The 19327-nt window shown below is 45.7% G+C and overlaps 1 pseudogene; it reads right to left on the bottom strand.

Annotated features, from left to right (window-relative positions):
* LOC107122597 overlaps positions 1 to 19327 on the bottom strand; it is a 55776-nt pseudogene that overhangs the window by 2289 nt on the left and 34160 nt on the right.

Here is a 19327-nt window from a genome sequence, read left to right as displayed (position 1 = left end):
AGATGCTGAGGATGGATTTGGGGACCTTCACTGTGCAAATCAGGGGCTTCATCCCCAGCCTCTGGCCCTTCCCATAAGCACTGTTCATTCCTTGGAATCTGGATTAGAACATTATTCAGGGACTCCAAGCCTTCTTGCCTGCAACGCGGTCTAGACAGCATCACTCTGATCTTTATGCAGGTGAAATGGTAGGAAGGAAGGACTAGAAAGTCCCAGGTTCAATCCCTGGCACACCCAGTTAAGAGGAGTCCAGAAAAGAGGCCCAAGAAGGCCTCGGACTGAAATCTTTCAATATGTACATTTTCATTTTAGAAAACAAAGTAAAGGTTTAAAGGGAATATAGAAATGAAAAAGGGGTTGCATCACACACACACACATATACAAAATTATATATCACAGTGTATGAAACAGAAAGCATTTCTCCCCAACATCCCCTTCATTATTGTTTTTAAAACACTATGCATAAAATAAAATGGCATTTACTGATGTTGGGGTACATTTCTATTCAACATCATAGATTTCAGATTTCATTACTAATTTATTTCACATTTGCATCTATTGGGTTCATCTTTACTAGTGTGAGGCAGAGCTCCCCCTCCCCTCCCCTCAAGGGTTCAGGTGAACAGGAACGGACATTTCTATTCAACATCATAGATTTCAGATTTCATTACTAATTTATTTCACATTTGCATCTATTGGGTTCATCTTTACTAGTGTGAGGCAGAGCTCCCCCTCCCCTCCCCTCCCCTCCCCTCAAGGGTTCAGGTGAACAGGAACGGACCTGTTTCAACCTGCAGGTGTTCCTAACTGGGTTCTCACCCTACATAGTTCTTATCATCTTCAAGGCCAGAAACGGAGGTGAGGTTTCTAACCTGCTACCTCAAGGATGGGGAGAGGCGCGCCAGGGGTGATGAGATCGTCTTCTGGAGGTTTCTCTAGATCACAGGTTCTGATTGGATCTCATCCTCGCCTGACATATCCTGCTTGAACGGCAATTGCTAGCAACATAGAAAGCGCCTGACCTGTGAGTTTAGTGTTTAATCTTTGCGCCATCTAGTGCAAGCCCTGAAAGTGTTAAGACAGTGGAGCTTGCTTTCTTCTTTTCTTATGGCATGATTTTAGATTGACGTGTTGGCAGTAGACTAAATTCTCTTGTCAGAAATTGAATTAAGCTTTATATAGACTCAACAAAATTATCAGCTCCTACATTCACTCAGACCAAGCAGGATTCATTCCTGGTAGGGATATCACTGACAACATTAGGAAAATTACAGATATCATTCATTTTTGCCGACAAAAGAAGGTTGATTCATCCTTTATTATCTCTGTTGATATGGAAAAGGCATTTGACTCGGTGGAACTGGTTTATTTAGAACATGTATTACAACACATGAATTTTGGCCCTATATTTCAAAAGGCAATTGCAGCATTATACTCAGCCCCTAAGGCATATATGCAAATTAATAATTCTGATACAGCTATATTTCAATTAGCTAGAGGCACCCAGCAGGGGTGCCCTTTGTTGATTTTGATGTTACTCTTAGCAGCCAAGATGATTATAGCTGCAAGTTGGAAAGATCCCTCTCCCATCTCGATTACGAGATGGTTCACTAAGATCTGGGAATTGCTAGCAATGGATAAGATTGCAGACTCTATACGGTCATTTGAAGGCACTAATTCAACCTCTGATGCTTTGATCAAATGGCTCCCCTTTACGGAGTTTGTTATTGGAAACTCCCCCCAACTACTGCCCACCAGACAGAATATATATCGAGACATCATTACCTATATGTAAAGGGTTAAGGATCCATGTGCGTAAATGTTTAGTGTGCTGCTTTAACTATTGCCTCACATACTTGTACTCCTGAGGTATTGAGAAGAGTTTGTTTGTAAATCATTTGCTGTTATGTTTATATTTTGTGTTTATTTGAATTTGAAAATTAATTTAAAAAAATTTTAAATAAAAAATTAAGCTTTATAAATCTTTTTAAAATTAATTAACAGTCTGGTTTCTTGTCTGCGGCTGCCCTGGGGATCCACGGGGTTTAGGTTTGAACTCCTTGATCACTACATATTTGTCATGACCCCAGAGGGGTCTTTGGGTTCCGCCGCCACCACCCTGGATTTATGGTCCCTTGGGAGGCCCAGGGTACCTTCCCCAGCCCCCTTTTCAGCCGAGCAATACAGGCGTGATTGACCCAGGCAGAGAAAATAATTACACAAAAAGGGTTTATTAAAACAACAGTGGGGCAGGGAAAAACAAGACACGGCAAGGTGCTTAAAAAGGGGATAACTGTGAAAGGACAAATAAACATAAACTAACGCAGCTACCTGTTTCTACTTCCAGGCCCCAGCCTGCCTAGCACTCACCCTGAGCCCAGTGTACATCTCCCTCTCTCCCAGACCAGCCTGTCCCCACAGTGGGACCAGGCCGCAGAGAGAGACCCGAAGAACACCCTGTTTTGCCTCAGTTAACAGCTAAGACCCTCTCCTCACACAGTTCAACCGTCTCCTCCCAGACTGTCTTCCCAACAGACTCCAACGGTCTCCTTAGAATCTTCTCTGACTCTCCCAATGCCTTCTGGGAGTTGTAGGCCTAGCTGCCTCCTACTTCCACCCAGGCCTCTTAGGTTGGCTAGGCCGCACTGGCACAGGCCAGATCATGACAATATTCAACAGTATATATTTTTCCACCTCTAGTAATATGACCTACTCACTGTAACTGTTGACACTAAGTTATGTGTAAGGCAAAGGGTCATCCTTGCCTCCCTTTGAGGGTTAATGTGTGCAGTCTCAGGCCTGGCCTTCCTTGCAGGAGTTGCTCCTTAGTCCCTCGGCCTGCCTGGCGCCTGATCATCTTCGAGGGCAGGGGGGGAGAGGGGCAGTCAGCTTCCCAGGAGGACGTGTTGTCAGCGATGGGAGGGGGAAGACTAGGAGCACTGATGTAATTTCCTAGAGATTCCTCCTGGAGACATGTTGGGATTGGGTGTCATCACCACCTGACTGGAGGGGCCCAAAACTAGAATTGCCATATGGATCCAGAGGCCAGCTACCTGGCGGAGATTTTCATGGGCCGTAGGCCTGATGCTTTGCTTCACCACTGCTGAGACCACAGGCCACACCGATTGGAGGCCGTCATTTGGATGTAAGTTTTGGTGCCACCTGACAAGGTTTGTAAACAGTGTTACGGGGATGACGCTAACTTTATTGTTTGGTTTGCTGTTTGACCTTATTTAATCTGTTGGCTATATATTCATTAACTTGTCTAATCTTTCAATAAACTCTATAAATATTTGTAAATAATTTTGGTTTGGTTATTTGTGTGCACTTGCCCTGGGAACCGATGGGGTCTGCCCGTTGACACCTTGACATAATCTATCAGAGTACAGAAAGAAAAGCTATTATAGATCGTACAATAAGTGCAAGATATTTCTGCTCAGGATCCACTTCTTTATGCATTGATATTCAAGATGTTCCATTTAAAACTTATTCTCGTTCTGCCCCTACATTCCAACACATTCATGTACAGAAATCCTGTCGAGTTGCTTCCCCTCGAAATGCAGAGGGGTGGTTTGGATGGAGAAGGTCTGGCTTCTATTCACTCACAAGTTGGCCTCAGCCGAACTGTTATTTTCTTCCCCTTTAAATCCTCCATCTGCAATATGAGGACAGTAATGGGGGCCTACCCTGCAGGGTTCTGAAAGAACTGCGACATGATCCATGTGAAGCATGATGAACTCTCAAAAGTGCCTCCTAAATTGGCAACAGTCTTGGATCTGACACTGAACTGCCAGATCAGGGCTCCCCTCCCTGGGAAGAGACGTTAGAGAATGGCTGGCCAGGAAAACCAGAGGAGGAACATCCAGGGCTTCTTTCTCACTAACCTTTCCCCACTTCCTCCACAGACAACAATAAGAACAGAAATCTGTCCCCCGAGGAAGCACGAAAGGGATTCTTACCCACAGAGACCACCATCCCATAAATTTCCAGCATGACCTCCCCGTATAGCGCTCTCTGGCCCGGATCCAGCAAGGCCCATTCCTCTGTGGTGAAGCACACGACCACCTCCTCAAAAGACACTCGACCCTGGAATCAGAGAACAGTTTCCACCTGAAGAACCACAATAGGTGGGCTGTGACCAGGATCTCCCAGCCACACACAAGGAGAGAAAGACAATGAAGATGTTTCCTGGCAGGTTCACCAGTTCATGAGGAGATCACACCCGGGACCCTCTGCAGCTCCAGAAGTCAAGGACAACAGAGAGGTCCTCTCGAGGTTGGAACTGAGGAGGGACCACCCAAATTGCACCTTGCAGACCCCCCTCCCAAAGGAATCTTCCCCTTACCTGAGCCGGCTGCCCGGCTGCTGGCTCCACTGCAGCATAAGGAGGCGGCGATCTGCGTGGGCTCTCCACTGTCATTTTGCTGCCTGCCAGGGGAGAAAAGGTGGACCGGTGATTTGCATCTTTCACCTAAAGACCTGAAGTTTGAGGAGTTCCCCTTCGGGATTGGGAGGGAAGTCTCCATCCCCAACTCCCCCTCGGTACAGAAAAGATCTCTTTCAAGACAGTCTGTCTCCTTCAACAAAATCACTGAAAAGAATGGCAGAGTCAGCATCAAAGGGTGAGGCCCTCAAGAGGCTGAAGGATCTTTCTGGGTTCCCACGTGCTCTGAGGGAGACAGAGAACTCAGCCCTGGGATTCTGGCATCGCCCGCTGATGCCCCCTCCTCCCTAAAATTGGCACCTGCCCCAGGGTTCAATTTTAAGAGGAGAGAGTTGAAGAGGTTGGGGAGACGTCTCCAGCAATGCTCCCTTGAAGCTGCAGAATCTTGTGAGCAAAAATTCTACTTTGTGACCTACTGGCATTAAAGTTGTGAGCGAGCAATTTGGCCACTGCATAAATGACTTTGCTCTGGAGTCACCCTTCCTGAGCTAAGACAAAATTGTGTGAGCTGGAAGCTAAAAAACTCAGCTTAGAGGGAACACTGGTCTCCATCAGCTGAAATCTCAGGTCACATCCAACAGAACGGGCTATAGAGATGTAGGGGGTGTAGTTCCCGCAGGAATCAGCGCTTCCCTGGGGGTGCCAAGAGTTTGGGCAAGCTACCGAATATGGGCCTTTGGCTGGAGAAGCAGATTCGGGCTAAGATGGATGAAAATGTGGTTGTTCTGCTCCATCTGGCCGATCAGTTGGTACCCAGTTCTGGATTCAGCTGATCTGGCCTGACTGATCCAGGCCACTGGAACTTCTACATGGGACTGAGCTTGAGGATGACTCAACACCACTGCAGTGTAGTGGCTACCCTTGAACGAGAACCAAGGAGACCAGGATTCCAATGCTAGCATGTCATGAAACTTCATTCCTAGAGCGATTTTAATCCAGTCATTGGCTCAGGATAGGGTGAAAATGAATTAAAAAATAAACCAACAGGAAAATACCGTTTGATCTTTTCCACACCTTTCCCATTTGTCACAGATTCAATTATTCCTGGGAAACTTTTCGCCCTCTGCTTCCCCCAAGCATCGTGGTACATCCATGTGCCACCCAGGGTCTCCCCAAATTTCCTCTGATCTCTCCCAGTCACCTTGCTGCCAAGTTTGAGGAATGGCCCAGCAAAGCTTGCATGGCTGAGGTGTGGGTGGGAGATTTTGCACTGTCTACATCCCAGCCACATAAAATATATTTCTCCTTGCGCCTTTCTCTGCAGGGGCCCTCCCTCCCTCCCCCCCAACTACAGAGAGGCTGTTTGAATTTTTAAATTGTCAACCAAATATCAATATAATGATATAACAAGCTGTGTATCAGGTTCCCTAAGGGTTCAGTTTTCATTTTAAGAAAAGGAATGATGTGCCTTTCCCCTTGTATCTCCACAAGGAAAGGAGCTATTGAGGGAGAAAATGATGATGGGGACTCAGACACAGGAAAACCTGTCCCACCCAAATGGCAGCCCATCCAAAGATAAACTTTGGTTCAAATCAGATCTGGGAAAGAACGCAGAAAAGCCAATGAAAGCTTAGGACACGTGGGGGGTATGCGTGTGAGCAGCAGCAGAAGAAATCCCTGCTTCCCAACAGCATTGAACCTAGATAGTTGGTTCCAGGTCTTGAGTTGCCAGCCTCCAGGTGAGACCTGGAAACATTCCAGAATGACACCTGGACAGAGTTTCCCCCCTGGAGAAAATGACAGCTTTGGAAGGTAGATTCTATGGCTCTAAATCCAGCGGAGGCCTCTCCTCTCCCCAAACCCTGCCCTCCTCACACTCTACCCCCAAATCTCCAGGATTCTTCCAGCCAGGAGGTGGCAACCCTAGCCACGCCTGGCCCAAAGCAGCTCTCGCTCCGAGGCCAAAATGGGCCCTTCCCCCTCCCTTTGTACTGACAGAAACTGAAGCCTGCCTCGGTTGCCTAGCAACAGCCACTGAGGGGAGCCCTGGCTTCAAGCTCCCTTTATAATTTTTGGATTCTTTAAGATGCCCAGTGTATCTTTCTTCAGATTTCCCATTTTCCTGCCAACCTCGGGCCCTTTTCAGGTGTGTAGAAAATTCTGTCTTGCCTGTTCAGAGCTCCAGTCACCGGACTTAATTATCCAAAGATATCCTGAATTCGCTATTAACCTACGAGACATCAAATAAACACATCACAGAGAACGGCAGAGGGACCCCTTCTCTTGGACACCCCACTTCTCTATCAGATTATATTTATGCATCTATATTCCATTTTTCTCCACACTGGGGAACCTAAGCGGCTTACATCTTCATCCTCACAACAACCCTGCGGGGTAGGTGAGGCCGAGATGGTGTTACTGGCCCAAGGTCACCCAGGAAGCCGCCATGGCAGAGGGAGGATTCGAACCTGGGAGTCGAACGCCCCCTTCCCCCTTCAGTGGGATGTGGACTCCAGTTCAGAGAGAGGACTTGTCCCATGGAGGGAAGCAGGAGCCCTTGTCCGATCTTGTTTCAAACTCCCCGTTTCTCCTCAGCTGCAGGGGAAGCACTGATGGGTCAGCCTCCGGTGGAAGGGAATGAGCTGCAGTCCTCGGGCATTTTGGAGTCATTGGCTTTATTTTTTGATACTTTGGGGGCAGAGGGAAGGAGACCCCCCCTCAAGGCACCAGATCTCCCCCCCCTTTCAGAGACAGCTTCCCCCCCTTCTCTTCCCAGCTATGCAGACGGGGCCCTCTGTGGGGGGGGAACCCTCTCCTCACCCTCTGCCCTCATTGGACTGAAACGGGCCCCCCCCCCCCCCTGGGACACCCAGGCCAAGGAAGAGGGGCGAAGTCTGGTGGATTTCACAGCCTGAACGGCTTTCAGTGGTTCTGCCGGGCCTGGGACCACAGGGCCCCCCTGCAGCCTTGCCCCCCTCCAAAAAAAAGCCCAGGGAGGGGAAGGAGAGACGGTGGATTTAAAAGGAGATGAAGGGAAGCCTGAAGGGGGGGGGGGAACGGGACCACCGACCTGGAGGCTTCTTCCCAGTCCTCCTGACCCTCCTGTAACTGCCACTGTTACTATGGCAGCCTTGGAAGACTGAGGGCAGCCAATCAGAAGCCAGGCCCAACAAAGGCCCTGCCCACGTTCTGGCGGGCGCCACGGAAACTATTGGCGGGGGCCATGTTGGGGAGCCCCTAAACCTCTTGAGCATGTGGTGAAGCAGCAGTTCTCAGCAAATCTATAATTCCCAATCTTTCCCCAGCACTTCCTTTCTTTTTGTCCCTTATGTCGGGGGCCGTGATGCTCTGTACTCTTGGTGATGGGGGGGGGGCAACAGGAGGAGGGCTTCTGGAGTTCTGGACCCGCTGGTGGACCTCCTGATGTCGCCTGGGTTTTGGCCACTGCTTGACACAGGGTGTCGGATTGGAGGGGCCACTGGCCTGATCCAACATGGCTTCTCTTATGTTCTCATTCCATCCCCATGGCAGCTACTTTCCCTTCACAAAGAGAAAGACCATCCCTCCCCCCAACAACAGAGGGGTGCTTTGAAATTGTAAATTGGCAAAAGAATACCAATATATTATAATTAATCATGTATCCGTTTCTTTAAATTCTCAGGTTTCCTTTTTTAAAAGAGGAAATGATATGCCTTTCCCCTTACATCTCTGCAAGGAAAGGGGCTAGAGGACTTTTAAAAAATGAAAACTGGTCATCCAAAGTTCCTGAGACACTGATTATTACAACAATATACTGACATAAAGATGTTCAATTGCTGATTGGGAGGGAAGCCTCCTAGTGGCAGAGAAGATGGCTATGGAGTTGGGAGTCAGACAGGGGGGGAATGGCTGCCGTAGGGGTGAGAAAAGCCAGGAAGTCCTGTCCAAAGTGGCAGCCATCCAGACTTTACTGAGACCTTTCCCAAAATTCTGCAGCAAACCAGGTCTGGGAAGGAGCAGAGAAAAGCCAAAGAAAGTCCGGGACATGGGAGGGGGGGAGAGAGGAAAAGAACCTGCTTCCCAACAGCACTGAATCCAGAGCAAGTTCATCTGTGTGGAAATGCCCATTGCAGCTTCCCTCTTCTTTTTCCCGTCTCTATTTCACTAAAAGCTTCGCCAGGAAAAAAAAACAAACCCATTTTTAGGGGCGAATTCCCTACCAGTTTCTAAGATCTGCATTCAAGACTGGACCGCAAAAGACGGGGGGGGGGGGGGGGGCTTGGAAAACAGCGGGGGCGTCCCTAAAGAAAACCCCCCCCCTCCCCCCCCCCCCCCGCAGAGAGACGGAGAGCTGCAGAGACGTCCGTCCACTCGTGCTGTAGAAAAAAATGCCCGTCCCTTCCCCGGGGATGCAACGCGTGGAAATGGACGGGCGAAGCTTGGAACCATAGTTTCTGGCATGTGAAATCTCAGGGATGCACGCTTGAGACCTGTCCCCCAAACACCATGGTTTGGGGGGGGGGGTGGGGGGGGGGGGGGAGCTGGCCCCCCCCCCAAGCAGACAGGCAGGACTGCTGTTCTGGAAGATGAGGGAGGGGCTCGCCGGCCAGCCGTCGGGCTGATGGAGTGGGGGGGACGGGACCCTCCGCAGGATTGAATCTCTCCGCCCAGCTTTCCGGGGGGGGGGGCTCCCGACTTTGTTCTGCTCCGCTTTCTTCCCCCAACGGCTAAGTCACCCTCCCCCCCAAAAAACTGTGCCTCCTTCCCTTGCCCCGCTCACCAGCCTTCGCCGCCCGAAGTCAGGAAACTCACGTGGCCACTTTCTTTATCCCAAGGGAGAGGAAGAGAAAAGGGCCCTTCCTCTTTGCAGTCGTCCCGCCCACTCTAGGAGTCGCGACTCTGTGGTTGGTTGAACCATAGGGGGGGGACTGGCTGTAGCTTCTTCCTGCCCCGACCTGTTTTTTTAAATATGTGTCTTCAAAAGTCTGCATGGTCAAAGCAATGGTATGTGCCAACAAAATATGTGCCAACAAAAGTCCGCATGGTCAAAGCAATGGTATTCCCAGTAGTCATGTATGGCTGCGAGAGTTGGACTATAAGGAAGGCCGAGCGCCGAAGAATAGATTCTTTTGAACTATGGTGCTGGAGAAGACTCTTGAGAGTCCCTTGGACTGCAAGGAGATCAAATCAGTCAATCCTAAAAGAAATCAACCCTGACTGTTCCCTGGAAGGACAGATAATGAAACTGAAGCTCAAATACTTTGGCCACCAAATGAGAAGGGAGCACTCCCTGGAGAAGACCCTGATGCTGGGAAAGATTTTAAAGGTCAAAGAAGACGGGGACGGCAAAGGATGAGATGGTTAGACAGTGTCATCGATGCACCGAACATGAAATTGTGTAAACTTCAGAGGACGGCGGAAGACAGGAGGGCCTGGCGGGAGATGATCCATGGGGTCGCGAAGTGTCAGACTCGACTGTGCGACTGAACAACAACAACAACAACTTCATATTGTTTCCATTGAAGCAACTCACACACAGGAGTCATGCTAGGATGTCCTGGGAGTTCTCTGCTAATTCCCTGCTCCCAGAAAGCCAAGGTCTCCGGTTTGGGTTAGCAGTCCTCCTAGGGATGCCAGCCTCCAGGTGGGACCGGGGGATCCCCCGAAATTACAGCTCATCTCCAGATTATGGAAATGAGTGGAGAAAATGGGTGCTCTGGAGGCTGGACTCTATTGCACTGTACCCCACTGAGGTGAGGTCCCTGTCCTCCCCAGGATCCATCCAGGAGTTTCCCATCTGGCAACCCTACCTCCCACCCCCATCCCTTTCTGGTGGCCAGGGAAGACCTGGAAACCCTAATTCCTCCTTCAGTTCTCTGCCCACACACAGCCAGCACATCACAGTTGAAGCAACGTAGCTTCAAGGCTGGTATTCTGGCCTGTGGAGAAATGCAGGGCTGAACTGGAAAAAGATCTTAAAGATAATAGGCAGCGGTACATTCTGTTTTGTAGCTGAGAGCTTATACCCAGAATTAAACTTTGCTGATCTCAAAGGTGCCACTAGAATCAAACTTTGTTCTATTGCTTGGGACTGATATGGCTACTCACCTGAATCTTATCATCATAGAAAATAAATGTAAGTCATGGAGAAGGTCAGGACAGAACCCTTCTCTCAGACAACCCACTTTCCCATCAGAGGCCCCGGTCACACTAGCGGGAAAAGCCACGGCAGAAGTGCGGTTTTTTAGAGGCGCAGCAAATTGAAGCGCGGCATCGGGAACAGACAGATTCCCCCGAGCCGAGCCGCATTTGCTCCCTGCCACGATCACATGCTGAGGGGGAAGCGATGGGACAAAGGGCGAGGCGAGGCAGCTGCGCAGTTGTGCACATGCACAGTGTAGCAGGGCCTCACGTACCACAGGATACGGGTGCGTCAGTGATCACACGGCCGCCCGTGCTGCATGTTTCCAAGTAGGTAGTAGTGTTTTGCTGGTAACTTTTAAATCTGTTTTTTCGGCCGGAAGGGATGGGTTCTAACCACTACATCAGGACCGTGCCTTTCTCTCTGACACCCCACTTTCCAATTATATCAGATTTTGATTTCTGTCTGCTGTACATAACCCCCTGTTTTATCTTCACTACAACCCTGCTATGTAGTTTACATAGTGGGGGGAGGAGGAGGAGGAGGAGAGTTGGTTTTTCTACCCCGCTTTCCTCTACCTTAAGGAGTCTCAAAGCGGCCTACAATCACCTTTCCCTTCCCCTCCCTACAACAGGCACCTTGTGAGGTAAGTGGGGCTGGGAGATTTCCGAGAGAACTGGGACTGGCCCAAGGTCAGCCAGTGGGCTTCATGTGGAGGAGTGGGGAATCAAATCTGGATTGGGGAGGGGGGTATGTCGGCTGTATTTTCCAGTACTCCTGCAAGGTGGCAGATCTCTCCCCCCCAAAAAAGAGCCTCTCCTCAGCTCTTGAGTCAGAGCCCCTCAGGGAAACCACCACCTCACAATCCGCACCCATTGACAGAAACAACAGGGGTCTTTAGAACAGAGAAAAGGAAGCCCTTCTCCATCCAAAAAATAATGATCACCTGGAATTCACTGCCGCAGGAAGTCGTGGCACCTACCCTCAGAAGTAGTATATGGGGTATCTGCGGATTTTAGAGGGAGCTTTGTGCTTTTGGGAAACGTGGCTGAAGTGAACATAAACATAAAAAGAAGCAGTGTGGGGGTTTTGCATGCTTGCTACAAACGTTGTGGGTTTGAAACATACCTGCAGTTGTGTTTCAAAGTGTGCCTTGGGGGCAGGCGGGTGGCGACAGGAGAAAATACCCGAGATGGTGTATGTTTTGGTGCAACTTCAAACCAGGAGAGATTTTTTTTTCTTAAAAAGCTGGTGTCCTGTTGGCTGTCTTGCTGGAAAGGCTGCAGGCTCCCCACCCACCCACCCACCGAACCCTCAGGGAAAATGTCCAGGCAAGACCCTGAGAGAGCTCCGTGCCTTCCAAAAAAGGCTTTTTAAAGAAAAAAGCCGGTTTCTCCAAAGCATGTAACCTCTCCCAGTCTATAAAAAATAACACACAGGCTGCTGGGCTGTCTGTGAAGACAAAACGGTGAGGATGAGGCAGGGGAAACATGAACCCCTGAGACTGAGAGCAAGAACAGGTTAGAGGAAAAAAGGGAGATGGCTTTCTTTTGCTGTCTCAGCAGTTTTCAGGGCTCCCCAAATTCCTCAGCCTGATCATTGGCTAGAGATCTAGCGGGGGGGGGGGGGGGGGGGGTCTGTCTGTCCCAGGGCCAGGCAAAGTATGGTCTTTCGTGGTCTCATTGGTTTGCCCCTGTGTCAGAGCCCCCCCCCCCCATTACAGTAACAAATAGCATAGCTTTGTCATACCCACAAATACACTGAAGCACAGTTTTAGTTGAGTGGGGACATGATTGCTCTCTTGATATCTTTCGAGGGCTGTCACTTCAAGGAGGGCAGGGAGCTATTCCTGTCGGCAGCAGAGGAGAGGACTCACAATTATGGGTTTAAATGAAGGGCAGGAAGGTACCGGGTAGATCTTAGGAAAAACGTTTCCCCCAGTAAGAGTTGTGCATCAGTGGAATCAGCTGCCTAGGGAGGTGAAGAGCTCCCCCTCCCTGGCAGTCTTTAAATGCTTGTCAGGGATGCTCTAGGGTGATCCTGTATTTGGGGGGGGGGGGTTGGACTAGAGGGCCTGCATGGCCCCTCCCACCTCTGTGATTCTACGATGCCATGTGTGCTAGGAAGTGATTTCTCCTGCATCAAGATTAATTCCATATGAAGTATGAATACCTTGTTGACTTTCTTATCAAGGATTGAAAAGGGAATGCTAATTTTAAATTCAGTAACAAATGGGTGATGTGAGGCTGCATTAAATAAAATTTCACAAAGTGTTTTTTTGAGAAAAATCATAAATAGCAATAGGTGATGTCACAGGGGATTGGTGGGGGGATTGGTTAGGGGCAGGGGGAGTAACAGTTAACAGAGTAGAGACCACCGGCCCAAACTGGAAGGATTAAGACTAACCAGACGAGTTTCCGGGAGAAGATAAGGATCATGCTCTCTCAGTTCTGGAGGCAACTCTACCTTTAAAAAAAAACAGGCAGTGATCGTAAAATCACTTCTTAGTTCACTTGTCTTATTTAGGCTGGAATTCCTAGGGTTAGCTCCCACTCTAACATCATGAAATAAATAATGGACTAAATAATGAATGGAAATGCCAGACGCCCGTACTACAATGCAAGCCATAGTACAGACGTACACTCTAGAGTGCCCCGGCCTTCTCGGAGAGGTTGGGGGAAGTGTCGCGGGACAGTGGGAGCGGTTTGGTGGCAGCAGGAGGTGTTTTCACGATTTTTTGGCTACGCCAACCCTGTGGTGCAGACCATGCCAAGTGGCACTTTTTTTGTTTTAGGGTATCGAGTCACTCCTCAGCAGACTGATCTCAACAAGGCAGACCTCAGGGCACCATTTTGATGTGATTGGAGGTACCCCTCCTGTGTCTAGCCTTCACAGGGAGCTTGAGGGGAGTGTCCTGGAGCAGCAGGAGTGGCCTGGGGGTGCTAGGAGCTGTTCTGGCAATTTTGGGGTGTGCCAACCCTGCGCTGCAGACCACTCCAACGACGCTTTGTTTCTGAGAAAACGTTTTCAACATTCTGAGCATTGATGGGTTTTCTCATCAGTGTGAATTGCTTGATGAGTGAATTCTGTCTGAAACTCTTTCCATATGCTGAGCGTTTATATGATTTGTCTTCTGCACGGATTCTTTGATGGCTGGTAAGGTATGAACTCTGGCAGAAGTTTTCCCCCACATTTTGAGCATTTATATACTTTCATTCCTGTATGAACGCTTCCATGTTTAATAAGGTTTGATTTCAAAGGAAGGTCTTGCTGAAGACTGAGCCGCTAGTGATGGGCACGAATCACATTTTTGTGCTTTGGTTCATGGTTCATAGCTGAATCCTAAACCGAACCATGAACTTCTAAGAACCAGGAGGTTGTTTCGCAAATCAAATCAGTTTGTATGGGCTTGTTATCCAGCTATTTAACACTTTTCACACTCTGAGCGTTGATATGCTTTCTGTCCTGTATGGATTTGTTGATAGGAAGTCAGGGGGCTACTTTCATTGAAAGTTTTTCCAACTTCTGAGCACTGTTATGGTTTCTCCATGTATGGATTTGTTGATGGGAACTGAGGGAGCCATTATGATGGAAACACTTTCCACACTCAAACTATTGAGATGTCTTCTCTCCTGCATGGATTTTTTGATAGGAAGTTGTGGGGCTACTGTAAATGAAAGTTTCTTCAACTTCTGAGCCCTGTTCTGGTTTCTTCCTGTATGAATGTGTTGATGTGAAGTGAGGGCCCAACTCTTATGGAAATTCTTCCACACTCTGAGCACTGATATGGTTTCTCTCCGGTATGGATTCTTTGATGAGAAGTGAGGCAGCTACTGTGTCTGAAGCTCTTTCCACACTCTGAACACTGATATGGTTTGTCTCCTGCATGAATTCTTCTATGGGAAGTGAGGGAGCTACTCTCACAGAAACTCTTTCCACACTCTGAGCACTGATGCAGTTTCTCTCCTGTATGGATTATTTGATGGGAAGTGAGGGAGCTACTCTCATGGAAACTCTTTCCACACTCTGAGCACTGATATGGTTTCTCTCCAGTATGGATTCTTGGATGGGAAGAGAGGCAGCTACTCTCACGGAAACCCTTTCCACACTCTGAGCACTGATATGGTTTCTCTCCTGTATGAATTCTTTGATGGGAAGTGAGACGGCAACCGTGACTGAAGCTCTTTCCACACTCTGAGCACTGATATGGTTTCTCCCCTGTATGGATTCTGTGATGGGAAGTGAGGTTGCCACCCTGACTGAAGCTCTTTCCACACTCTGAGCACTGATATGGTTTGTCTCCTGTATGGATTCTTCGATGAAATGTGAGGTGTGCATTCCGACTGAAGCTCCTTCCACACTCTGAGCACTGATATGGTTTCTCTCCTGTATGGATTCTTTGGTGTGAAGTAAGGTTTGAACTCTTATTGAAGCTCTTTCCACATTCCAGGCATTGATAACATTTTTCTCGTTGGAGAATGCCTTGATGTCTATCAAGACTGAAATGATCCCCACACTTTGTACTTTTTTTCCATTTGTTTACATTGTAGAGTTTGACTTGACTTTCCAGTTTCCAGTTGTGTAGAGCTCTGAATGGCTCTGCCTTTTTCTTTGTCCTCTTCCCCACCAGCTTCTTTTCTCCATCTTCCGTGCTCAGCTGTTCTTCGGTTAGTCCACCAAGTGACATCCTTGACTGGTCCCCCTCAATCTCAGTCCCCAAAACATCACTTGAAGAAACGAAAAGAGCTTAATGAAGTGATGGGAAGGAAGATGTTATCTTTCTCATCAGGAAAAATGGATTTCTTCTTATAGGGAATACCAGCATTTATTTTGAAAGTAATTTTTAGGTCTACTTTTAAACAATAAGAAGGAGGCAGCTCCGAGAGGGACTGATGTGAACTAGGGCTGCTTTTGCTAGTCCAAATAGAATACTGGTTAGCTACAGAGGTGATAACAATTAATCCTGAAAGTGTCCTGTCTGTGAGAATAAGTGCACAGTATTAATCATTTATTAATTTTTATCATGCTTGTTTCTAACTTTGGTCATCCTCCTGTAAAAAAATGTTTAGTACGGATGCAAACTCATTTAAGATTCAGAGGAATAGAAGAAAAAATGGATGAAGACATTAGAGAAGTACTGAGGAAGGCAATAACTGAATATCTAGAAGAAGATGATGGTGATATGGACTATGAGTTTGATCTGATATACAGAGTGAATTCAAGAGTAGCAGAAAAGAGGAATCTACCTAGAGATGTGATTGTGCAATTTTTAACCAGGAAAACAACGGAAGATATTTTCAAGAAACAATTCACCCACCCGTTTGAGATTGATGGAAAGAAAATAATGGTAATGAGAGAACTCCCAAGAGCAATTCTTCAAGACAGGAGGAAATACAAATCGTTGGCAGACAAATCGAAGGTGTTGAACATCAGATTCAGATGGGAAATACCACAAGGATTCTCCTTTATTTACAAAGGTGGAAGACAAGTCATCAAATCGGTTGAAGATTTTTACAAATTTAAAGCGGACAATATAGACACTTTTGGAGACTTATAACATTGCACAATGGAGTACAAATTGCTATCATGGAATGTAAATGGACTGAATTCACCTAATAAGAGGAATAGAGTTAAACATTGGATACATTGGATACAAAAATAAAAATGTAACTTGATTTGTTTGCAAGAAACTCATATTAAGAAACAAGATGCAAATTTTTTGATAAATAAAGCAATTGGGGAAGAATTTTGTTCTTTGGCCACAAACAAAAAGAAAGGAGTAGTTATTTATGCAAAGAGAGAACTGCAACCAAAAGAAATTTTCACAGATTTGGAAGGAAGATATGTGGGAGTGGAAATATTAATGCAGCAAAAGAAGACCTTAATTGTGAATATATATGCACCGAATGGTGCAAAAGAATTTTTTTTAAGGATTTGACAGAACAACTACAACAACAGACTTATGAGCAGATAATGTTGGCTGGAGACTTTAATGGTACGGTCAACAACAAAATGGACAGACAATCGACAAGGGGAGACGGAAATAGTGGTAAGCTGCCAAGCAATTTTTTTAAATTAGTGGAACAAGAAAAACTGGAAGATGTTTGAAGAAAATGGAACCCAACTGTAAAATACTTTACTTTTTATTCCAATAGACACAGTTCTTTTTCCAGAATAGACATGATATGGATGTCAGGAGAAATAGCTTTGAAAACACATAAAATTGAGATTTTGCCGAAATGTAACTCGGACCATAACCCCCTGTTGTGGACTATGAAGGAGAAGAAAAAGCAGTTTCTATGGAGAATAAATGAAGATTTATTGGATAAGAAAAATGTGGTAGACTTTCTAAAGGAGGAAACAAAAATCTTCTTTCAGCAGAACTTAAAACCAGAAACTCCTATACAGGTGGTATGGGACGCCTACAAAGCAGTGATGAGAGGAATTCTCATATCACAAAATGCAAAGCAAAAAAGATAAAATTTTAAGAAGCAAGCGGAGGTGTTGGAGAAAATAACGCAAAAAGAAAATGCACTTAAGAAAAGACCTGGAAAAAAGTCAATCATAAAGGAATTGCAACTACTAAAAGAACAGTTAAACGTAATATTGAATCAAGAAATGTATTGGAATTTAAAAAGACTCCAACAGCAAACTTTTGAAGGGGCAAATAAGCCAGGTAAATATCTGGCTTGGCAACTGAAATCTAGAAAAGAAAGAAGAGTAATTTCTAAAATAGTAGAAGAAGGAAAAGAATTTGTCGACCCAAATGGAATAAAGAGAAGTTTCTACAAATACTACGCAAAATTGTTCCAAGGTAAAAAATCTGATCTAGAAAAGATTAAGAATTATTTGGACAATATAGCATTGCCAAAAATCCAAAGTGAATATAAAGATTTATTGAATGATCGGTTCAAAAAGGAAGAAATAACCAAAGCAAAAGAGGATACAAAATTGGGGAAAGCACCAGGACCGGATGGATTTACCGCAAAGTTTTATAAAAAACTGAAAGAAGAACTAACTCCGGTCCTGGAAAGCCTATCAAATGAGATAAGAGACAGTAAAATTGTACCCGATACATGGAAAGAAGCAATCATATCATTAATACCGAAAGAAGGGCAAGATTTAACAAGTGTAAAGAACTATAGACCGATCTCCCTGCTGAATAATGATTATAAAATATTTGCTAAAATAATTGCAGAAAGGGTGGAAAAATACCTACAAGCTATAATTGCAGAAGAACAAGCCGGCTTCTTACCAAAGAGACAAATCAGAGACAATTTAAGAACGGTGATGGATGCAATTGAATATTATGAGAAACATCCAGAGAAAGAAGTGGCTTTTTTATTTGTGGACGCAGAAAAAGCATTTGACAACCTTAATTGGGACTTTATGTTTCAAATGATGGACAAGATAGAAGTGGGGCAACCTTTTAGAAATATGATAGAGGCGATCTATTCAGACCAAAGAGCGAAACTGAATGTAAATAAAGAGTTAACAGATCAACTCAAAGTACAAAAAGGAACAAGACAAGGATGCCCACTTTCTCCTCTGCTGTTTATTTGGATGTTGGAAATATTATTGCAGGAGGTACAAGCAGATGAAGAAATAAAAGGACTGAATCATAAAGGTTACATATATAAATACAGAGCGTTCGCAGATGACGTGATGTTTATAGTGGAAAACCCTAGTGAGAAATTACCTGTATTATTTCAAAAAAATAAGTGACTTTGGAGAACTGGCAGGGTTTTTTGTCAACAAAAACAAAACTAAAGTGCTGTGTAAAAATATGACTAAGAACAAGCAAAAAGAATGGCAAGAGCTGGTACAATGTGAGGTTGTTAAAAAGACTAAATATCTGGGAATTGAGCTAACAATGAGAAATATTGACCTATATAAAAACAACTATGAGAAACTCTGGAGCAAGCTATCCCAAGACTTTAAGAAATGGGACACTATGAACTTATCTTTGATGGGAAGAATTTCAGTGGTCAAAATGAACGTTTTACCACGGTTGATGTTTTTATTTCAAACTATTCCAATACTGGACAAGATAGAGGTTTTGAACAAATGGCAAACAGAAATTTCAAAATTTGTTTGGGCAGGTAGAAAACCTAGAATTAAAATGAAAATCTTGTGTGATGCCAAAGAGAGAGGAGGCTTGCAGCTACCAAACCTGCGGCTATACTATGAGGCAGTTTGTCTTACATGGATTGAACAATGGGTGAGATTAGATAACAAAAAACTGCTAGTTTTGGAAGGACATGATTGCAGATTTGGATGGCATGCATACCTATGGTATGAAAAGACTAAAATGGATAGCTTTTTTAAGCACCACCTGGTAAGAAAGGCGTTGTATGCAACGTGGATGAGATATAAAAGATTTTTTTATGAAGCAAGACAACTTTGGATTGTACCAGCGGAAGTATTGACACCATATTCAAGACAAAGAGGCGAAGAATGGTTGCCTTATAGAGACTTAATTAAAAAAGAGGGAACAGAATGGGTAATGAAAAAACAAGATGAGATACATTATAGATATGTTTGGTTGAATTATATGCAGATTTGTGATGTATTCAAAGCAGATAAGAGAAAATATGGTTTTAGAGAAGAGAAAAACGAAATTGAAACTGTGTGGGAGAGTTGAGGGAAAAAAATGATTTCATGTGTGTACAAAATTTTGTTAAAATGGTATACAGAAGATGAGACAGTGAAAGAACAAATGCTTAAATGGGCCCTTAATATGAATAAGGAGGTGACAATTGATTCATGGGAGTATCTATGGAAAAATTCTATTAAGATATCGTCTTGTACTAATGTTAGAA

This window comes from Gekko japonicus, unplaced genomic scaffold (genome assembly GCF_001447785.1).
Source record: "Gekko japonicus isolate JY-2015 unplaced genomic scaffold, Gekko_japonicus_V1.1 scaffold1563, whole genome shotgun sequence".
Taxonomy (NCBI): domain Eukaryota; kingdom Metazoa; phylum Chordata; class Lepidosauria; order Squamata; family Gekkonidae; genus Gekko; species Gekko japonicus.
Note: the sequence above shows the minus strand (reverse complement) of the source record. Positions and strands in the feature narration are given on the sequence as shown.